Source organism: Streptopelia decaocto (genome assembly GCF_964273445.1).
Source record: "Streptopelia decaocto genome assembly, chromosome: 1".
NCBI lineage: Eukaryota > Metazoa > Chordata > Aves > Columbiformes > Columbidae > Streptopelia > Streptopelia decaocto.
Window position 1 is genome coordinate 60,076,914 of NC_138663.1, and position 18,751 is coordinate 60,095,664.

Genomic DNA, 18,751 nt, shown 5'->3' on the forward strand with positions numbered 1-18,751 from the left:
AGTATTCCAGATGTGGCCTCACCAGGGTGGAGTGGAGGGGAAGGAGAACCTCCCTTGACCTGCTGGTCACTCTCTTCCTAATGCACCCCAGAATACCACTGGCCTTGGCCACAAGGGCACTTTGCTGACTCATGGTCAACCCATTGTCCACCAGGACTCCCAGGTCTTTCTCTGCAGTGCTGCTTTCCAGCAGGTCTGCCCCTAACCTGTACTGGTGCCTGCGCTTATTCCTCCCCAGATGCAGGATCCTACACTTGCCTTTGTGGAATTTCATTAGGAGGAGACCCTCAAGATCATCAAGTCCAGCCGTTAACACCGGCACTAAACCATGTCCCTAAGAACCTCATCTAAAGGCCTTTTAAACACCTCCAGGAATGGTGACTCCACCACTTCCCTGGGCAGCCTGTGCCAGTGCCTGACAACCCTTTCTGTGAAGAGATTTTTCCTAATATCCAAACTAAACTTCCCCTCATCCTATCACTTGTCACTTGGGAGAAGAGACCAACACCCCCCATGCTACAACCTCCTTTCAGGTAGTTGCAGACAGCGATAAGGTCTCCCCTCAGCCTCCTTTTCTCCAGGCTAAACAGCCCCAGTTCTCTCAGCTGCTCCTCATCAGACTTGTGCTCCAGACCCCTCACCAGGCACTGAAGTCACCTGCCTCCCAGGCTGCGCAGTGCGTGCATAGGAAAAAAATGCAGAACAAAGCAGGTGCTGCAAGTTCATGGCTGAGATTTACTGTACGATGCCTCCCACAAAAGAGACAAGCCCCAAACGGCACTGGTGCAGGCACGTGGGTCCAGCATTACCCTGAATGCAACACTGTGAGCTCATGAGGATGCTTAGGTGGATCTGTGGCCCAACATGTCCTCCCTTCTGTTTACTGACAGGCACAGCCTCATAAGATTCTTTCTTTAATATGTAAGTCCCTTAGGACGCATATGTCAGTGGTTAAAGAGGGCAAGCTGGGTGTGCACAGAAAATACTTTTATCCTACAGCTTAGGAGTGGTCCAGCTAAATAGCAGGCTTCTGTACATTAGGTACACAGGGCATCAGTACAACTGAATGTAATTCACACATTTCCTACCAGCCCTAAGCTCAGCTCTCACAAGCACTTTCAGTCCTCCCTTCCCTGAGCAAAGAAATCTTTCCAGTTAGTTTGTTTTCTGAACAAAAAATAAAAGCTAGGAAGAGGGATATTTCTAAGCTCTCTATTCACTCCCAGTTGTTTACAGGTATGCTGCTGGGACAGCAAAGTCTGGTTTTAGTGACTGGTTGCACTATGAAACTTCCCAAAGACAGATCTCTCTTTTGCCAAGAATAACTTTTCTGTACCAAACTAATTTCCACAGCGAATGTACAAGGGGGAATGGAAATTTTAGGAGTATGCTTTAGAAATAAGACTTTCAAGTACAGGCTCTCAACAGACCATCGAAATTTTTTATTTTAACCCACTCTTTTATGTATTTTAAAAGTACATAAGGCCACAGCATCACCAGAGTATTGTTGCCATCATTTTTAAACTTTGAGAATGGCAATCAGATTGCATCTTATCAGGAAACACCTCAGAGGTTCCATGTAAATGACACATGCACACAGCTCGACAAGATGTTTGTTGAGAATCAGCTCTCAGCTACTGCTTTTCACTCTTCACAGTTCCAGCCAATGTTACCGTATTTGAAAAATAGGCAGAAAACAACAAAGTCTATTGCTTAAGAAGGTACTCAGCTGCATAAAAACCAGGAGTCCTCCTCTCTTTTGCCACTGATGAGAATATTTTCCACTTCTTGCTCTGACTTGCAAATTCCTCTTTATCAAACCTAAGTCCATTGTATTTAGGAGCAAATGAGAACCAGGTTGCTAGCTGTGACCTTCTAGTCCCTTTCAAAGACTTTTGCAGTCGGCATTTATATAAAAGGGAAGGAAATATAGGGTCATATTCAACAGCCGAACATTCATAGCCGGACAATTTTAGGTGCATTTCTGCAACTGCGCTGCTGAAATGGGTTGAACACACCTGAGAAGTGGCATGCTGTGAAGTGAATTTTTTTTTCATTGATGTCTTCCACTTGAAAAACACAGACAAAATCTTGTTTGACTGTCACTCAAAACCAACAAACAATCAAACTAACTAACAAAGCCTTGCAGAAAAGTTTACCAGTTCATAATGAACAGCAGGTCTTGATGACTGGTTAGGGAAAATTGGTCTAAGTGCCCTCATTTATTATCAGCTTAATCTATAGTTTACATAATGCAACAATTATAAAATTTGTTCAATCTAAACAAAACTATGGACAAAGGAACAACTATTGCATGCTCTCTCTTCACAGGTGGAGAAATAGAGCATCAAGACAGTGATGGCAGCGAGTTCCTAGAGGAATGGGTCTGTCCTGAACTGGGAAATCCACATGGACCAACTCTTCCTGACTTGGGCAGAGCACCTGGTCCTTCTGGACATATATGTGTGGGCTTACTGCTGTGGGTGAAAACATTGCACCACAGTTTACATTAAATGTGATGCAGGGACAACATTCCCAAAGCTGTGTAGGACGTCCCCCACTGTCTGTTCCCATGTCAAGTGATGTGACCTCACGTGAGGCTCGGGACACACACACTGGTTCAGGTCACATCATGAGTATAACTCACAGTAAGTTATTTGACTGAGATGGTCAGGTTGGCAAATGCCTTCTGTGAGGGCTGAGAATATCAGGCAGAAAATGCCATGCCCAAGTTGAAAATCTGGGACAAAATAGCATCTCAGAAACATGTGAGGATGAGATACAATATTTTCCAGGGTGACCAGGTCCAGCCAAGACATCTGGTGACCAAAGCTTGACAGGCTGGGTGGTTCATGCCTGGGATCCCAGCTATTCACTCTGCTGAGCCTGACAGATTGCTTGCACCCAGCTCTGGGCTGCTGTGCATGGTGATGATCAGGTGTCCATATGACATTCGGCATCAGTTCAGAGATCCCAAAGTCACCTACCTGCCTAAGGAAGTGCAAAAAGGTCTCTCTTCTGTCCTAGTCCACTGACGTGGCCACAGAGAACCATCCTTCCTCTGAAAGGAACTACAGAAGCAGCGAGGTCTGGCACGGCAGTATGTCAAAGGCAGTGTTTTCCCTGTGGTTTTTATGAGTCTCCACAAGAAGGAAATTAGAAACTGAAGTCTACACTCTCTCCCATTTATAAATGTGTCCGTAATGTGTACGTTGTGCTGTAGGTTAATGATGCAGTTCTCAAGCAAGATTAACTGCTGCTTCAGACAGCCATCAATTTTTTATGATTGCAAAGACCATTTCCCTACTAAAAATTAATGTTACGTTCCCTGAGGGATGGGCAGTATTCAGCATCAGTCGTGTGTGTAGGGTGGGAAGATGAGAATAAAACAACAACAACAACAAAAAGAAAGCAAAATACACAAGTTAGTTCCCCAGCTCCCACACCAGGGAACAGGTATGTGACTTTCCTCACTGTCACTTCTGAGCATCCTGACCAAGGTTAAATATGCAGACATGTGAATATGCTACTGACCCTTGCTGATGGGGCCAGCTCCCTCTGAAGGGATGCTGTGAGCGTTCAATGTCCAATACCAGGAAACAGTGACTTTGCACAAGATCAGCACAAGTGCCATCCTGCCTCAAGAGCCTGGGACATTGTTCATACCTGAGAAAGACAGTCCAGAGATTGTTTAATGCTGTAGTTGAGCTTTTAATCAAACTTAGCCTATATTTGGGGCAGACTCCAAGAGGCTTCCTATAGCTGCATCAGCAGAACAAGGGGACTCACCTCATCTACTAGTCCGTTTAAGACATCTAAGAAAAGTGGGAAGAACTGTCCTTTGTTGGTGGCCTCTCTCTCTCATCCTTTCTCTCTCTACATCAACTGTAGAAGGGAGCCTCATGCTTAACCTAGTACAGAATCACAGTTTTAAATGTCTGAAGCAAGGGGAGATGAGTCGTCAGCTAAAGTACAAGTTTTTGACCCAGTAACAACTACTGGGGCTGAAAGGATGCCAGCTAGCTTCATTAACAATAATCCACATTTTAACCTGATTGGTAAAACCATTATCATTCAGTCTGAACCTTTTCAGAAGACTGAGCCAAAAGACCACAGTGTCTTTGCAGCTGTGTCCTTTGATTTAGCTTTGGACTGGCTTGTTCTCACATATCTTATTTTGACTGTATGTAGAGAAATTAGTTACATCTAGGCAAAGAACCTTGTATCCTAATAACCACATCTTTGTTTTGTTTCTGACTAATGAAATGAGGCAAGTTGGGAAAAATAAATAACAATCAGGCCTCATATCACTGACTAACAAGATGTTTATAGTGCCATTACCGTAAGTGCAGCTGAGATCTTTATTAAAAATCAGGGATGGAAAAAGTTCACTCTGAACATTGCAACACTAAATAGGCTCCTAATTAACAAGCAATCCAGCTGCTTTAAAAACTGTTCTGGTGTTGGTTCACTGACAACAGCTGAATGACCCTCTGAGAAAGCCCATGCTTAGGTTCATGCTTAAATTCATTTCTTTCACCCAACTCCTACTCATGCGTCAAAATCACAGCTGAAAATACTGGGCCTCAACAACACTAATATTTTCTAGGCATTTCCCATTGTTCCACAGTCACAACTGCAGCTATGGTTGGGTTTTGTCGTTTGCAACTTCATTGAAGAAAGCATTTCTGGGGTTGCTATATTTCAAGGATGTAGGATTGGAGGGCCCAGATGTGAACCCTTAAACACAGAGCTGCCTTTTGCTACAAACCACAACAACGACTATTGAGTTTACCTCTCTGCTTCAATATCTGCATGGTGAGATACAGCTGGATTATCTTCCAGTCCTGTAAAGCAATTTGGATGTGTTTCTTGATAAAGCAAGGATGGGCCTTGAATTACTTTGCATAGAAAATGCTGTTTTCCAGACGGAAGTCAATGAGGACCTTTGCCGTTAAGCTTGAGTTAACAGAATATAGATAAAAGTAAGCTGATGCATCTACTAATACTGCATCCATTAAGCAAACAATTTAAATATTTATGAGGAAGAAAAATATTACAGCCTTTACTACAAATATGCTAGGCATCCAAACCTTCTGTAGAGAAATACTGTAAATCTAATGAGCATCCATATGTAACTAACCTGACTTGCTACAGGACAGTTATTTATAGGGCAGAATATCACTCAAATATGTCAGATTTGGCACATCAAAAGTATTTCAAGTTAACTGTGTATAGGAAAAGGACCAGCTGTATAGGTTATTTCCCTTTCAATAAAACCCATGGACCAAATATTATCAGTTTACTATGGGTGACAATATTGTTAGTGTCGGTACCTTAAGTTTTTTGAAAGAACCAGCTCACATATCGGATGGTTGGTAGGAGCCATTCATAGGAGACATGATGGTCTTCAGGGCTGGTGAGCATCCACCGCACCACTGGACTCCTGAATCCTCATAACATGGAGGTGGCCAGGCCAGGTCCTAACCACAAAGGCCAGAGACCACCAGGGAGGAGCAGGGTGATTCACTGACTCCTTCTTGAACACCCCAGCAGGGGGAAGGGCAAGTCCATACCAGCCAGACCACTTTGGAAAGAGCAAATATTTATCAGTGCTTATGCCAGCACAGCCTCGAAACACTGACACAAGGACTGGTTGAAAGAGGCATCTCTCTCCCCCTGTATTCCTTAGCCATTTGGAGAACAGCAATCGCTATTATTTTAAAAAGCTGAAAGGCTTGACAAAGTAATATTTAAATGCAGGAAAGGTGCCAAAATGTAAGTGCAGGGACTCAAGCTTTCCATTCATATGCAGAACAGGTATAGTACAAGCTGTAGCAACGCAAACTGCAATTTATCTATTTCTGTGGTCCTGCCGGCTCCAGAGTATGGCAGGTCCCCCCAAGTGCTCTGACACAGAAGCTCTTGCAGCACAGTGGAGATAAAATTTGATTAATTCCAAGCTTGTTTGCCTGCTTTTGCTCTGTATGTGTATGCATGCGTATATAGAAAATTCGGCACCTTTGCCTCTCTGTTTTTGTATAAAGTGCTGTTCAGAAGAACATTGGACATCCACAAGCTCTTATGAAAAAACAGACCTAATGTAAAATAGAGTTAAAAAGTCCACCACTTGTGAACTGGCTCATGTCCATCAACCTGGAGGGAAGGAAAAACATCCATGTGTAGAGATGATAAGAGTTAGTTACTTTCTTGTTGTCTACTAAAAACAGGTGAATGCACAATACAGGGAACTAAGACTGTAAAACTGTTTTGAACAAGCTAAATACATTAAACTGCAAATGTCACAAGAGAGCCACGGCAATTGCACTAGTAATTATTTTCTTGTTTCCTAATTCTACCACAAGATACTAATTTCCCTAGCTATTACACTCAAAAATTGTCACAGTACAGGGGGAGGCAGGGAAGAGGTTGTACACCCATTATGTGATCACTGCCAATACATCAGTGTATAAAAACAAATGAATGCATTTTCCCTCAAGTATCAGAGTGAGAGTTTACATATCAAAATCATTTGACTCAGTCTTCTGAAGACAAAAGCTATTTTTGAAGAAATAGCATTAGCAGGCAGAAAAGCAGAACAGACTAACTTTATGGTCATTTCAAAAGAAAAGCAGAAGGCTCAGATGAGGATATGTCTCATACCATGCTGGCTGGTCCTTGCACCAGCAAAGAAAGGAACAGGAGAAATATGTCTGATTTCTCCTTTGTTGTGTTTTTAATTAAATAATTTCCCCTGTACTTTTATTAAGGCTAAAAGTATTGGCTGCTTAACCTTCACTGGAGGATCCTGGCAAGCTCATTTTGACATTGCATAAGCTTGCAACTCGGATGGCAGATCCTTTCCTCCCTTTTGAGTAGCAGATCTGTTCCTCTCCCAGTTCAGGTTACAGGGAGGGCATTCTGAAATTTGGGACCAAAGTTTGTCCCTTTCAAATGAGCCCCTGCTTTGCTTCCCAGCTTGCTTGAAGCTTAAGAGGTTTACCCAAGGAAAGGCAGGGAACTATAAGGTTAAAGGGGAACAGAGAGAACAGCTTGATTGACTGGTCCTTCAAACACTTTCACTGTTCTGAATTCTAAATATAGCGAGAATTAATGAGGCAGAACTGTCTTTCAAAATTAAAATTGCCCTAAAATTGTTAATGCTCTATCACTGAACACCACAGAGGAAACACAAGGCAAACACCTGCACCCACCTTCACGTAGCCATACCTAACCAGTCTCCTGTTCAAACAGGTATGTTTAAACTTACTTGTGATGGAGCACATCGATGTATCACCATGAGGGACAGGCAAGTTGAAGCCAAAGAGAATGCAACCAAGTCAGCGGGGGATGACAGTACGAGGAAGGAGAGCAGAAGAACACTTTTGAGGCATAATCATGTACCTGGTTCTTCCAGATCAAGTAGGAAAGACCACGACAATGATTTTTACCACCAGCTCATAACTTCTCCTTGACACGTGGGTTTCAGTGAGTATGAATCACTTTGCAACGGACATTGATGCTTCTGATCTAGACAGTTTCTGGACAAAACCAAAACAGAGTGCAGAGTGGTAGCTTTGTGGCTGGTCTCATGTGCCTGAATCTGAACACTCCTGAGTCTGGAGGGCTGGCTTGGGGGTTCTGCTAACCAAGTAGCAAACAAAAGATTAACCCAATGTTTTCTAACCAAGGAAAGAGATTTATGTATCTGTCTTTAAAACAATCTATAAAATACATTTTGATAAACAAAACAACAACAAAACAAACAAAAAAAACCCCACCAAGTGTCATAATTTTAATTTCTGTACAACTGTATGTAATGTATCCTGATTGATGCCAACTTAATGCACATGCGCACATGAAGGCCACCTTCTTTTGCGTGATTTGGATAAGCAACTGAAGAATTTCCTTGCAATGGAAGAAAGATGGTAATCTTCGTTTTTTTCTTCCTGCATCTCTCTCTGCTTAGCAAATTCATCCAAAGCTCTCCATGCTAGGATTCAATGTGGCAGCTTTCAGCACCAGTGAAAACTGGAATTGCTGTAAGTAACTTTCACATTGAGTTCAGCCTTGTGACAATTGCCTTGTTACCGTGTGTTACATACTGAGCAGGTCCATAAGAGGCAGGACCAGAAAGCAGTTCCTGGGTCACTGAGTCCAGGCCTGTACAGCTGCAGACTAACAGCTCATACACCATTGAGAAAATATCTATTCTGGTCTCCTGCTCGGGACAAGATCCAGTATCTAAGCATGGATGTGCATTTTGTACCTGTGGAGTCGATAACTACAGTATTCAGATCCAGACCCCATTGAGTTCAGTGAAAAATGACATTTGACTTAGAGATGGCCCAACTCGATTTCTAGTTACACTTGCCCCACTCATTTACTTTCAGCTGGACTGGAGCAATTTGTAGCTGTTGGCTTGTTTCATCACTGAACACTGTAATCCTGACAATCATGAGATGAACAAACACAGTCACAAAGAACTAAGGACAGAAGACATCAGTCATAATCTACAGCAGTATCAATAATGAAGTCTGTCCCAAGATACATATTAGGTGACTTTTTAAATGTTGAATTATTTTGGATCCCTTTTTTTCTAGAACTGTGAAGGGAAGAGAGGCAGAGAGAAGTTGAGGAGGAGGACAGGCTCTCACCATGGGTGGTTCATGACCTTGATTTGCAAAATAAGCCATACCTCTCCACCTTTGCAATGCAGTTGAGGTAGTGTTCAGCATCAACTATGGTTTTTGTACTTGTCACCATTCTGCATTTATCACTGCAGAGGAAATGAAAATACAATAATGAGCAACATACTCTGCAGCCTTGGAGGTAATTACACATCTTTCTTCACAAAGTAAGAGGAAAACACATGAAACATCTGAAAAGATGGAAGATATCCATGGAGCAATTAAACACACACTTGTCAACGTGTCACAAATACTGTGTTTTTACAGCTGAAATGAAAACACAAAATGCCATCTGATTGAACTTCAGAATAATTAGCACATCACAGCACATAACCATGACAAGTACCTGTCAACAGCTATCAGCACAGCAATGACATTTTCCACTGCGAATAATAATGTAATTTTCCACTTTTGAATAGTAATGCTATTTTTTGTCTTTTGAAAAAGCAGCATTGTTTAAAACAGATACAAATATATCCTCCATAAAACAAGATTTCGTTCTGCTAAGTTAACACACAGAATTATTTCATTGATTTCGTAACTAAAACTAATTCCACATGCAAAAGCAAATGAAGCTCTAATTCCATGTAGCTTCTGGAGGGAGAAGAGGATGATGCTGCCTGAGGGACACCGCCTTTGGCAGCCAATGCCCATGTATTCCCAGAATGCTTTGTCTATGCCAAGCTGCATAACCAGGAACACTCTGGACTTGTACTAAACTGGTTATTTCTTGTAGGCAACACACCAATTTAAAAATACACCAGAGGGTCAGGTACCATGGGTGATCTTCAGCAATTTTGGGGCAAATTAATAATTACAGGTCTGCTGTGCTCCTACAGTAGCTTGTTCAGAGAAAGGTAAGAAAAAGCCAAAAATAAAGTTTCTGTAAAGTTTTAATAAAATTATAAATTTCTTACTGGTCTGTTTTCTGTAAACAAGTTAGTTACTAATCAATGTGATTTAAAATGCATGTTGAGTTGCACAGACTGGCAAGTACAGTCTCACCCTTTTTGGGTGGTTGTGTACAATTTTATGCTTGTTGACTACGACTTTAATTAACAAGTCATATGAGCTTAGATTATTTGGTCTTTAGAGTTCCCTAAATGAGAAGAATGTTTCTTACTAGCAATAACAAACCAACAATCCTACAAAGACAAGTTTTGAAAGAAAGGCTGGAAGAAATCAAGGTAGGTTCAGTATTGGGAAGCGAACACAGGACTGGGCAGGAATCAGATCTCTTATATGATTATTTGCCTCATTGAGGATGTGGTTTTCCTATTTGCAGCAAACCGCAGCCACCCCCTCTTCCAGCTCTGCCTGTGCTCTGAAAAGATGAACACAGCACAGGGAAGCACCAAGCAGAGATAATGAATTTGGCTTTGAGGGCCCCAGGCTTGGGTGGTAGCAGTGGTACAGCTGCGTTGGCTGAGTATGCTGCCCAGCCTGAGGAGCAAGGGTAATTCATAGAATCATAGGGTTATAGAATAGTTCGGGTTGGAAGGGACCTTCAAAGGTCATCCAGTCCAACCCCCTGCCATGAGCAGGGACATCTTCAACTAGATCAGGTTGCTCAGAGCCCCGTCCAGCCTGGCCTTGAATGTCTCCAGGGATGGGGCATCTACCACCTCTTTCGGCAACCTGGGACAGGGTTTCACCACCCTCAATATAAAATTTTCTTCCATCCCCATCTTTCTTATAGGCCCCTTTTAAGTACTGAAAGGCTGCAATAAGGTGTCCCCGGACACTTCTCTTCTCCAGGCTGAACAACCCCAACTCTCTCAGCCTGTCCTCACAGCAGAGCTGTTCCAGCCCTCTCATCATTTCTGTGGCCTCCTCTGGCCCCTGTCCAACAGGTCCATGTCTTTCCTGTGCTGAGGCCTCCAGAGCTGGACACAGGACTGCAGGTGGGGTCTCACTGGAGCGGAGCAGAGGAGCAGAATCACCTCCCTCCACCTGCTGGCCACGCTGCTTTTGATGCAGCCTGAGATATGATTTACCTTCTGGGCCGCAAGTGCACATTGCTGGGTCACATCCAATCTTTCATCCACCCGTACCCCCACATCCTTCTCCACAGGGCTGCTCTCAATCCCTTCATCCTAACAGGGTATTTCTGCATCATGCGTTGTTGTGACATATCATGTTGTGACCTTACGTGAGAGGTAAATAAATTCCTGTAGCTGTTCCTAACTTGGCTTGTCTGCCCACCAGAGTGACAGCTTTTAATGCTAGCTGGAATGACGTTGGTGCCATCCCCCCCCCAGATTCTCTATTTATATTAGCAGGATTAAGTAACTGATCCATGGAGACGGCTCATCCTCAATCAGAGCACAGAAACCCACCTCCACTGAAAAAATGTGTCACACAATCACAGTCAGTTCTGCCAAGGCTTCACAGCCCTTGGGGTGGGATCTGTCTTGTCTGCAGCCATTTAAACGGTAGGTGCTTATCTTAAGTGGTAGCTTCTGCAATAACCTATAGAAAGATACCAGTATTTCCAAGACAGCAAGACATTTCACCTATTTTAGACACTTGCATCTGCAGCTTCCAAATTGTGCAGAGAGTACAGGATGACCTAGAAATTTGGACTGCTACTGGTGCCGTCGTATGCCAAGCCCAATTTGGGTCTTGGCTGACACTGGAATTGTAACAAAAATAATACAAAAATCTGCATCGTGTTTAAATGGCTTCCACTTCTGACTCACCTCAGTGTGAGAGGAGCCTTCCCCCAACTGCATAAGTTTTATACTACTGGTGCCATTGACAGAAAAACCAGCTTTGTGGTAGAAAATTTGAGAGTCTCTGTATGATGTTCTACTAAATGACATCGTCCTTTGAGTATTTGCTGTCAAGTTTGGTGATTAGGAATGGGCGTGGGTCAGATGGGTATAGCTGGTTCTCTGTGCCAAACTCCCACATCATGTAAAATTCAGATAAAATTTTACTTAATATGTAACAACAAAATTTTCAAGGGCAAGATATATCTCTCTCTGTCTCTATCCCCTTGAGCACTAATCCGCAAATCTCTACACCTCCACCCCCTACAAAGAAAGGGCCAAATGCTACCAAAAGACTGTATCTGCGGGATTTTAGGCTCAACAGCAAGTATGGGAAGAATTCATGAGGAAACAAGCTGCTGACATTTTTGACAATTCTGCACAAATCTGTGATGTCCATGGAATTTCTGCAGTGGCTGAACTGCTGTTGTGGTTGCCTGCTCTGCAGCCTGATGTCCCAGAAGAGATGTCCCAGCCCCATCTGTGAACACTGCCACCATCTCTTTGAAGCTGTGGGACAGGGCCACCATTTCCTTAACTCCAAGACAGCAAGAAAACTACCACCTATCGCTTGGACGAGTGGTAGGAAACCAGCACTCAGGAATGAGAACCTCTGCTCTACAGTAGATGTGCTGATTATGAATGGGGCCTTAATTGCATGCAGTAGAGATTTCCTATTTGGTTTTAATTTTAGAGTAGTGCAGATTTAGAGACTGATACCTTATGGAGTCAAGAAGCTTCTGTGGAAGAGCTTTCAAAAAAACCAACTACTGAGCCATCAGGCCATGGAGATACAGTCATTCTGGCTGTAGATATCACACTCATGCTATCCTGGAACTGCAAAGAACTTCGTAATAGTGTTCAGGTTAAATAGTTTGCTTCCAAACCACTATGAACTGGAAGACAGTAAATCTCCCTTAAAAGTAAAATTACAAGGGGATACACAGGGGAATTCAAGATGAAAGTTCCCACTCCACCAGGTATTAGGCACTGAATTTTGCCCTCTCTGAAAGTTAAATGGGCTGAGCTGATCTATTAGATTAGTTTTGTCACCAAAAGGGTTGATCCTACTCTTCTCCCATCACATCACTCCCTCTGCTCCTCATCTGGCTGCTTGATGAGCCATTTCAGTCCTCAGACAGTCAACCTTGGGGAGGGAAAAAGAGAACAGAACCCAGCTCCCCATTAACAATTTGTGTTTTTCATGGTTTTGATTCTTACTATGTTTATCTTTTTCATCTTGGTAAGGTTACCTTAGGCAGGATAATGCCAGTTTTGCACGCCACAACCATTGATTCAGCTCACAGCACTGCTGGAGAAGAACTTAATGCTCTGTAGTGGCAGTACAAATGCACCTTGCCACATCTGTGCTATACCAGAACAACTCCAAAATGGAAACACAATACTACCAGGCTAACAGTAACTCTCATAGGAAGCAAATATTCTGTAAACTCAAACACTTCACTAGAAACTGCTTCATTTTAAACTTAAAAGAAAAAGCAAGATACACCTTGTCAGTATTGCGCATTGCAGAGATTGAATGAAAGATGCCATTTAAACCAACTTAGTTCAACTATTAAAAATATCCTGGGAGGATGTTGAATTAAATTTCAATACGATTTTCACAGATTAAGTTCAACTCTTGTTACTTTGGGCTGTTTGTTGTGAATTTAAAAGACATGCTCTTGGCTTGGTTGAGAAAGGCTGAAAGGTGGGCTTTCCCACGTTTGAGCCCTTGGGCAATACCCCAGCTTGGGAAGTTCAATGCTGACCCTGGGAACTGCCAAGTGAAGTTGCCTTCAAAGGGACAGAAGGGTCTGATCCAACTGGAGGTGTTTCTGGGGAACAGGCCCAAGTAGAAACCTTTGTGGTTCAGCCTTCACATTGCCCTCCCTCCAACCCATCCCCAGGGCAGAAAGCATGGCAGAACCTGGGAGTGGAAAACTTCGAGACATGAAAAGTACGAGCCTCAAAAAGATCAAGGAATTATAGATCCATTTTGAAAGGCTTGAACAAACCAGACCCCCAGAAGGGCAATACTAAGCGTGAGGAGCTTACGCCATAAGGACCTTTGATATCCTGTTTCCCAGGATGAGACGATTAGTTAAAGGTTATATTAAAAAACCACATTGAATATACAGAGTGATGCCTCCTGTAGGTTCTCCTCCCACCCAAGCTTCCAGCAACCAGTGGCTTAAGGGCATCCTGCACCATAAGCTACAGCCAGATCATTATCTAACTAACTTCCCACCCTGCGTGCATCTGATTAACCTCTTTTTCAACATAGGTGTATTTTTAGACTATGACATCCTGTGGCAGTTAGTTATGAATAATGCAGAATAAAACCCTAGTCTTCCTTGACTGCTTTAGCAGTAGTGCTCGTATGGGGAGAAATGGTGAATCATTGCTCCTTGTTTTCCTTTCCCATAAGTTTTATGTTTTCAGGACTCCTTAAAACATGTCCCAGGAGAACTCCACAAGACGAGTCTGAAACAGCAAAAACTTGGTAAAGAAACAAAGGGAGAAGCAGATTAAAGCAAAACTAAATATGTACCAACACAGAGTTTTAAAGCTCTGCAAGATTTAAATGAGTCAGTACCATTCTTCTTGTTCTAAGAAAATCAGTAGCATCTCACTTTTCCTGAGTGCATCTCTTTTCTTCTGTCTAATTTGCAGGAGGCAGCATGTCTAAAACAGAGACACCACTTTAAGGTACCTTATGGCAACTTCTCTACCAGCTTTCTTTTCAGGTTGCTTTGATTTCCACCATGACTTTACCTTCAAAGGTACTTCAGAGCATACCCAGCTGACGGTTCATGTACATGTCCCCAGCCTAGTCAAGAGTCTAGCTCTTGCTTTGACACGCACTTTTCATCTTTCTAAATTGGAAGGCGTGCATGAACACACCCTGATATATTTCCAATCTAGTGTCCCAGCCTAACGACTGTGCTTTAATTGGCCCAAGGCTTTAAACCGAGCCCAACAGCTGTCTGAGCACAGAGCTGCAGCTTACGTATGTTTTCCATTGTTTTACTTTAACGTTGTACCTCAGACAGCAGAGGATTCAATATAGGTTGATACCCATCTGTCAGACTCATAAAAATAACACATTAAAGGGGGTTAGCAGGACTTCTGCTTTGTTTCCTCCTCTGGCCCTGCAGTAAGAGCTGCACAGAGTGGTCCTGAGGTGAGGTTATCTGCAGAGGCAGCCCCAAGAGGATGCCTTTACCCATGCCAGCCCTGGGACAGGTTCTGCCCTTTGAGTGCCCTCGAAAAATAAACCACAAGTCCAGCGTTGAAGCCCTCATAGAGCAACGCTCACCTCATACATGGGCACCTTTCTACTCTGCTCCATCATGTTCTTCCAAGAGGAGCTTCCCACCATGCACAGGAGACCTGATACAGTCTGCGGACCAGGTGATGAAGAGGTAGAGCCAAGTAAGACCATTGTGTTGGCCAAGGCCACTGCACAATCCTGGTCCAGCCTCCACAAATGCTCCACCGCATTGGGTTGAGCAGGTGGGACATGACATGTAGTTGGGATAGAACTATGATGGCCATTACTCACCCTGTCTAAATGACATACTGACGATGAAGTGGGAGGAAAGGCAGCTCTGGGGCAGGAGAGAATTACAGCCTGCTGCGGGAAGAAATGTTTAGAACCAAACCCCACATTTCCCCCCTCTAGTTTGACACATGCGCAATGTGGTACCACTTGGGAGCACAGGAACAAGCTGTAGAAAGGGGGACTTTCAGCCTACCTGCTCAACAGGCATCTCTTGCTCCTTGCAAAGCACTGAGCCCCCCGTGTCCCTGGGACTCTGGAGGGCCAGGCTGGGAATGGATCAAGCCCCTGACACACAGGTGCCCAGGGCCGGGACCCAATTGAGGGACAGGCGCCAGTGTGACTTTAGGGCATCCGGACCTGTGACTCCTGTCAGAGCTCTGGGGGACACAAAACACTCGCAATTCACAAGCTGTAAAATCCAGCTCAGCTAAGCTGAGGTTCTTTTTAATTCAAGAAAATGCTGTCCTGTTAAAAAACAAACGCTTGTGCAATCAGTATTGCCCATCTGACTTCAGCTACTGAAAAGAAACCTTGAGAAACCTCATTTAAGCTATAAAAGCGCAATGAACAGCAGTTTTGGTGTGTGGTGTTGGAGTGACCAACGCAAGTTTAACAGTTTAGTGCAAACATAAGCCATTAATTTAAGGCAGTTATATTTAGCAGCCGTGGAGCTAAGGGAGAAACAACCCTGGTGGGGCCAAGAAAAACACAAAGTCGGTGTGAGTCTCTCAGCATCCCCACTGCCACTGCCACCGCAGCGCTGACCTCCTGTGCCCTCTGCCACACACAGCTCCATCAAGGTCTCCTGGCACCGCAGGGGAAGTTACTGCAAGTTGTGAGCTTTTATTTTCAGGTACGCTGGTTGTGTTGGGACAACCAGACTCCTCACAAGAGGCAGTTACACTACAACACTAAACAGTGTTCATTTATGTCATGCAGCTTCTTTCTCTGAGGTCTCACTTAATTCTGTGATGTAGCAAGGCCAAAGTGACACCAAAGGAAAATTTGCCTGGAGAAACCTTGAGTCGCCTCACCCCACAGTCCATACACATATATATATACACACACATATTTATATATATGGAAACAGCCCTAGAGTGAGAAGACCAACTCAAGGCCAAACCCAAATGCAAATCACTGTTCTTGTTTGCCTCACATCACACTGCCATGGCACATGCACTTGCCATTGCGAGTGGTATTGCCTATCAATTTACACTGCCATTAAAAGGGAAATCAGATCTTTAGGCTAAATGTGTTACCATTTGTTTTTGACAGCCAGGAACAATCAGAGCTTGATTTACCCTGCCCCTAACCTAGAATAAAACCCAGAAAAGAAGTGCTCTCTGAGACACATATATATTCAAGAAAGAAGCAGCTGGTTTTAAGCACATTTGTCACGGTGTGCTCAGGTCAGCTCCTGTTGAAGATGGGGATGGACGTTTGTCTGGGCCCACGGTGGCTGGCTGCGGCAGGTGATGGGTTCAGCAGCAGAAGATGCTCCATGGAGGGATCTGACCACGGCGTAACCTGCCCAGCAAAAAGCAATCACTTGCAGGCATCTGATGGTCAACCAACACAATGGGGCAGGTCAGGAGTCACGGGTGGTCCTGAGCAAAGCCAGTCACGCAGCGCTGCTAGGGGAAGGAAAGCCTTCCCTCTCCATCCTGATATATATTGGCCTGTGTGTCAGCTTACCTTGTAATTTTAAGGGGTAAAAATGCTGTGGGAGAACTCCCTCAGAGAAGTCTGTGACTAGGAAGATTTTGTGGGAAAAAAAGATAGAAAAGGCGATTGAATGATAAAGAAATTTTCTGTCTGAAGTCAAATTCTGCCCAACAGAACATGGGTCAGTAGCATTTGACAAATAAAAGGAAAGCCAACATATAACTTTTCCCCAACATAAAAACCACAACAATCAACAATCCAGCGGCGCTCTGGCTGGATCACGGGAGCAGAGCGAGAGGGATGGAAACAGGGACCATGTACGGGGGAAGTGCGTCCCCAAAACCTGGTGACTCCCCACGTCCCTGCAGCAGGTGCAGCTGCTCCCCACCCAGGTGTCACCCATCAGCAGCATCCTGCATCCCTGGGCAGGCAGTTCCTGTGGCGGGGTGACCCTTACGGGCCAGCTGGACCCTCGACATGTGGGGCTGAGTGAGGCCACTAGCCGCGCCTTCCACTGGGACAAGGTGGTAGATCATAATTCATGGGCATCCCGCAAACCCCACAAAGGCAGCACATTGTTGCAGACACCCTCCCGCACATCTCAAGCTGAGTGGTCCCTGGGGAGCCCTCTCAGCTGCCTCGCCCCACCAGCAAGTCCTCTGCTACCCCTGACGGACAACACGGCAGCTACTGCCCTGTGCTCTGCCTTCCCTTTTTCCCATTTACAACCCTTCCCACCTCACACCATGGCCCCACACACCACCTTCCCCTCCCCTCTGATAAATGCCTGAGCCTTCTCTCTGCTCCCACCTCCCTGACAGCAGCCTCCAAACCAAAACCCCATGCTGAAACAAATGGTGAATCAAGGGTGGAAACCTTTCAGGACCGTCCTCCCAATTTGTGCGTGCAGAAGGGAGGTGAGTGGTGTGGCAGATCCTTTGAAAGCAGTCTCGCACCATCCCATACAGAGGACAGCTGAGCAATCAGAACAGCCAGCCTTCAGAGAGAAAGGGCCCCCGAAACTTCGGTCTCAGCAAAGCTGCCATTTTACCGCAAACATTTATACCATATTTTGACCTGAAAGGAGTCTGTCAAGTCTTACATGGAAGACTCAGCCATCTGGCCCGTTCTTCACACTCCTGCATTGGCACGGCATGCACCAGCAGCACACAGCCATGGCTTTTCTCCTATCGTCATCCACCAGCTGCTATGTGGCAGCATAGACCAAGGGACAGCCAGAGAGAAGATCATTACGAGCTTCATGAGCACAAGGCACAGCAAGACACCTACACTACCATGAAGCCCCCAGCACCCATGGCATTTTTTCAGGAGATCCACCTGGTCTGAAACTGGTCTCACCCCATCCTATGGCTCTGCAACTGGAGGGTCTCCTGCGCTGGGACTCGGGACTGGACAGGCGGGTGTGAAGGAGGGAAGGCAGGATCCAAGTTGGAATATGAGACTTTGGGCAAGTGAGGGTTGCTCCAACTGCTCACACCAGGGGGAGAGGGATAAAAGGGGAATGATCAGTTGGGCTGAGGGAACTTGAAAAAAAAAGTAATTCTTGGAGTTGTCAGTGAAACTCTATTAACTCCTTGCTGAAGATAGTGAAATTTGCTATCTGCATTTTTATCTGTAACACCTTAAGATGATTCTCACTCTCTGATAAGAGTGCCAAAAAATAGTGAATAACTCATAAACATGAACCAAATATAAATACCATATAATGTATTACATTTTCTGATATATACTTCCAAAGGATGCCATACCAAATGTGTGTTTAATTTGATATAAACATTAAATACTTTGTTTTGGCATTTAATACATCCTTATGCAATGTTATTGTATATTATATATATCTCTATCATCATACACAGATGACACAGGAACACACACCAGAAAATGTTTTCCTTCTGGAAAGGAAAGGAAGAAAGGACCATTAAAGACCCTGCAAAAAAGAAAAAGCCTCATAGTTTTAAAGTAAATATAAAAGTAATTAAACCCAACAACTACTGAATTTTAAGTGTAAAACCACACATTATTAATGATCGCAT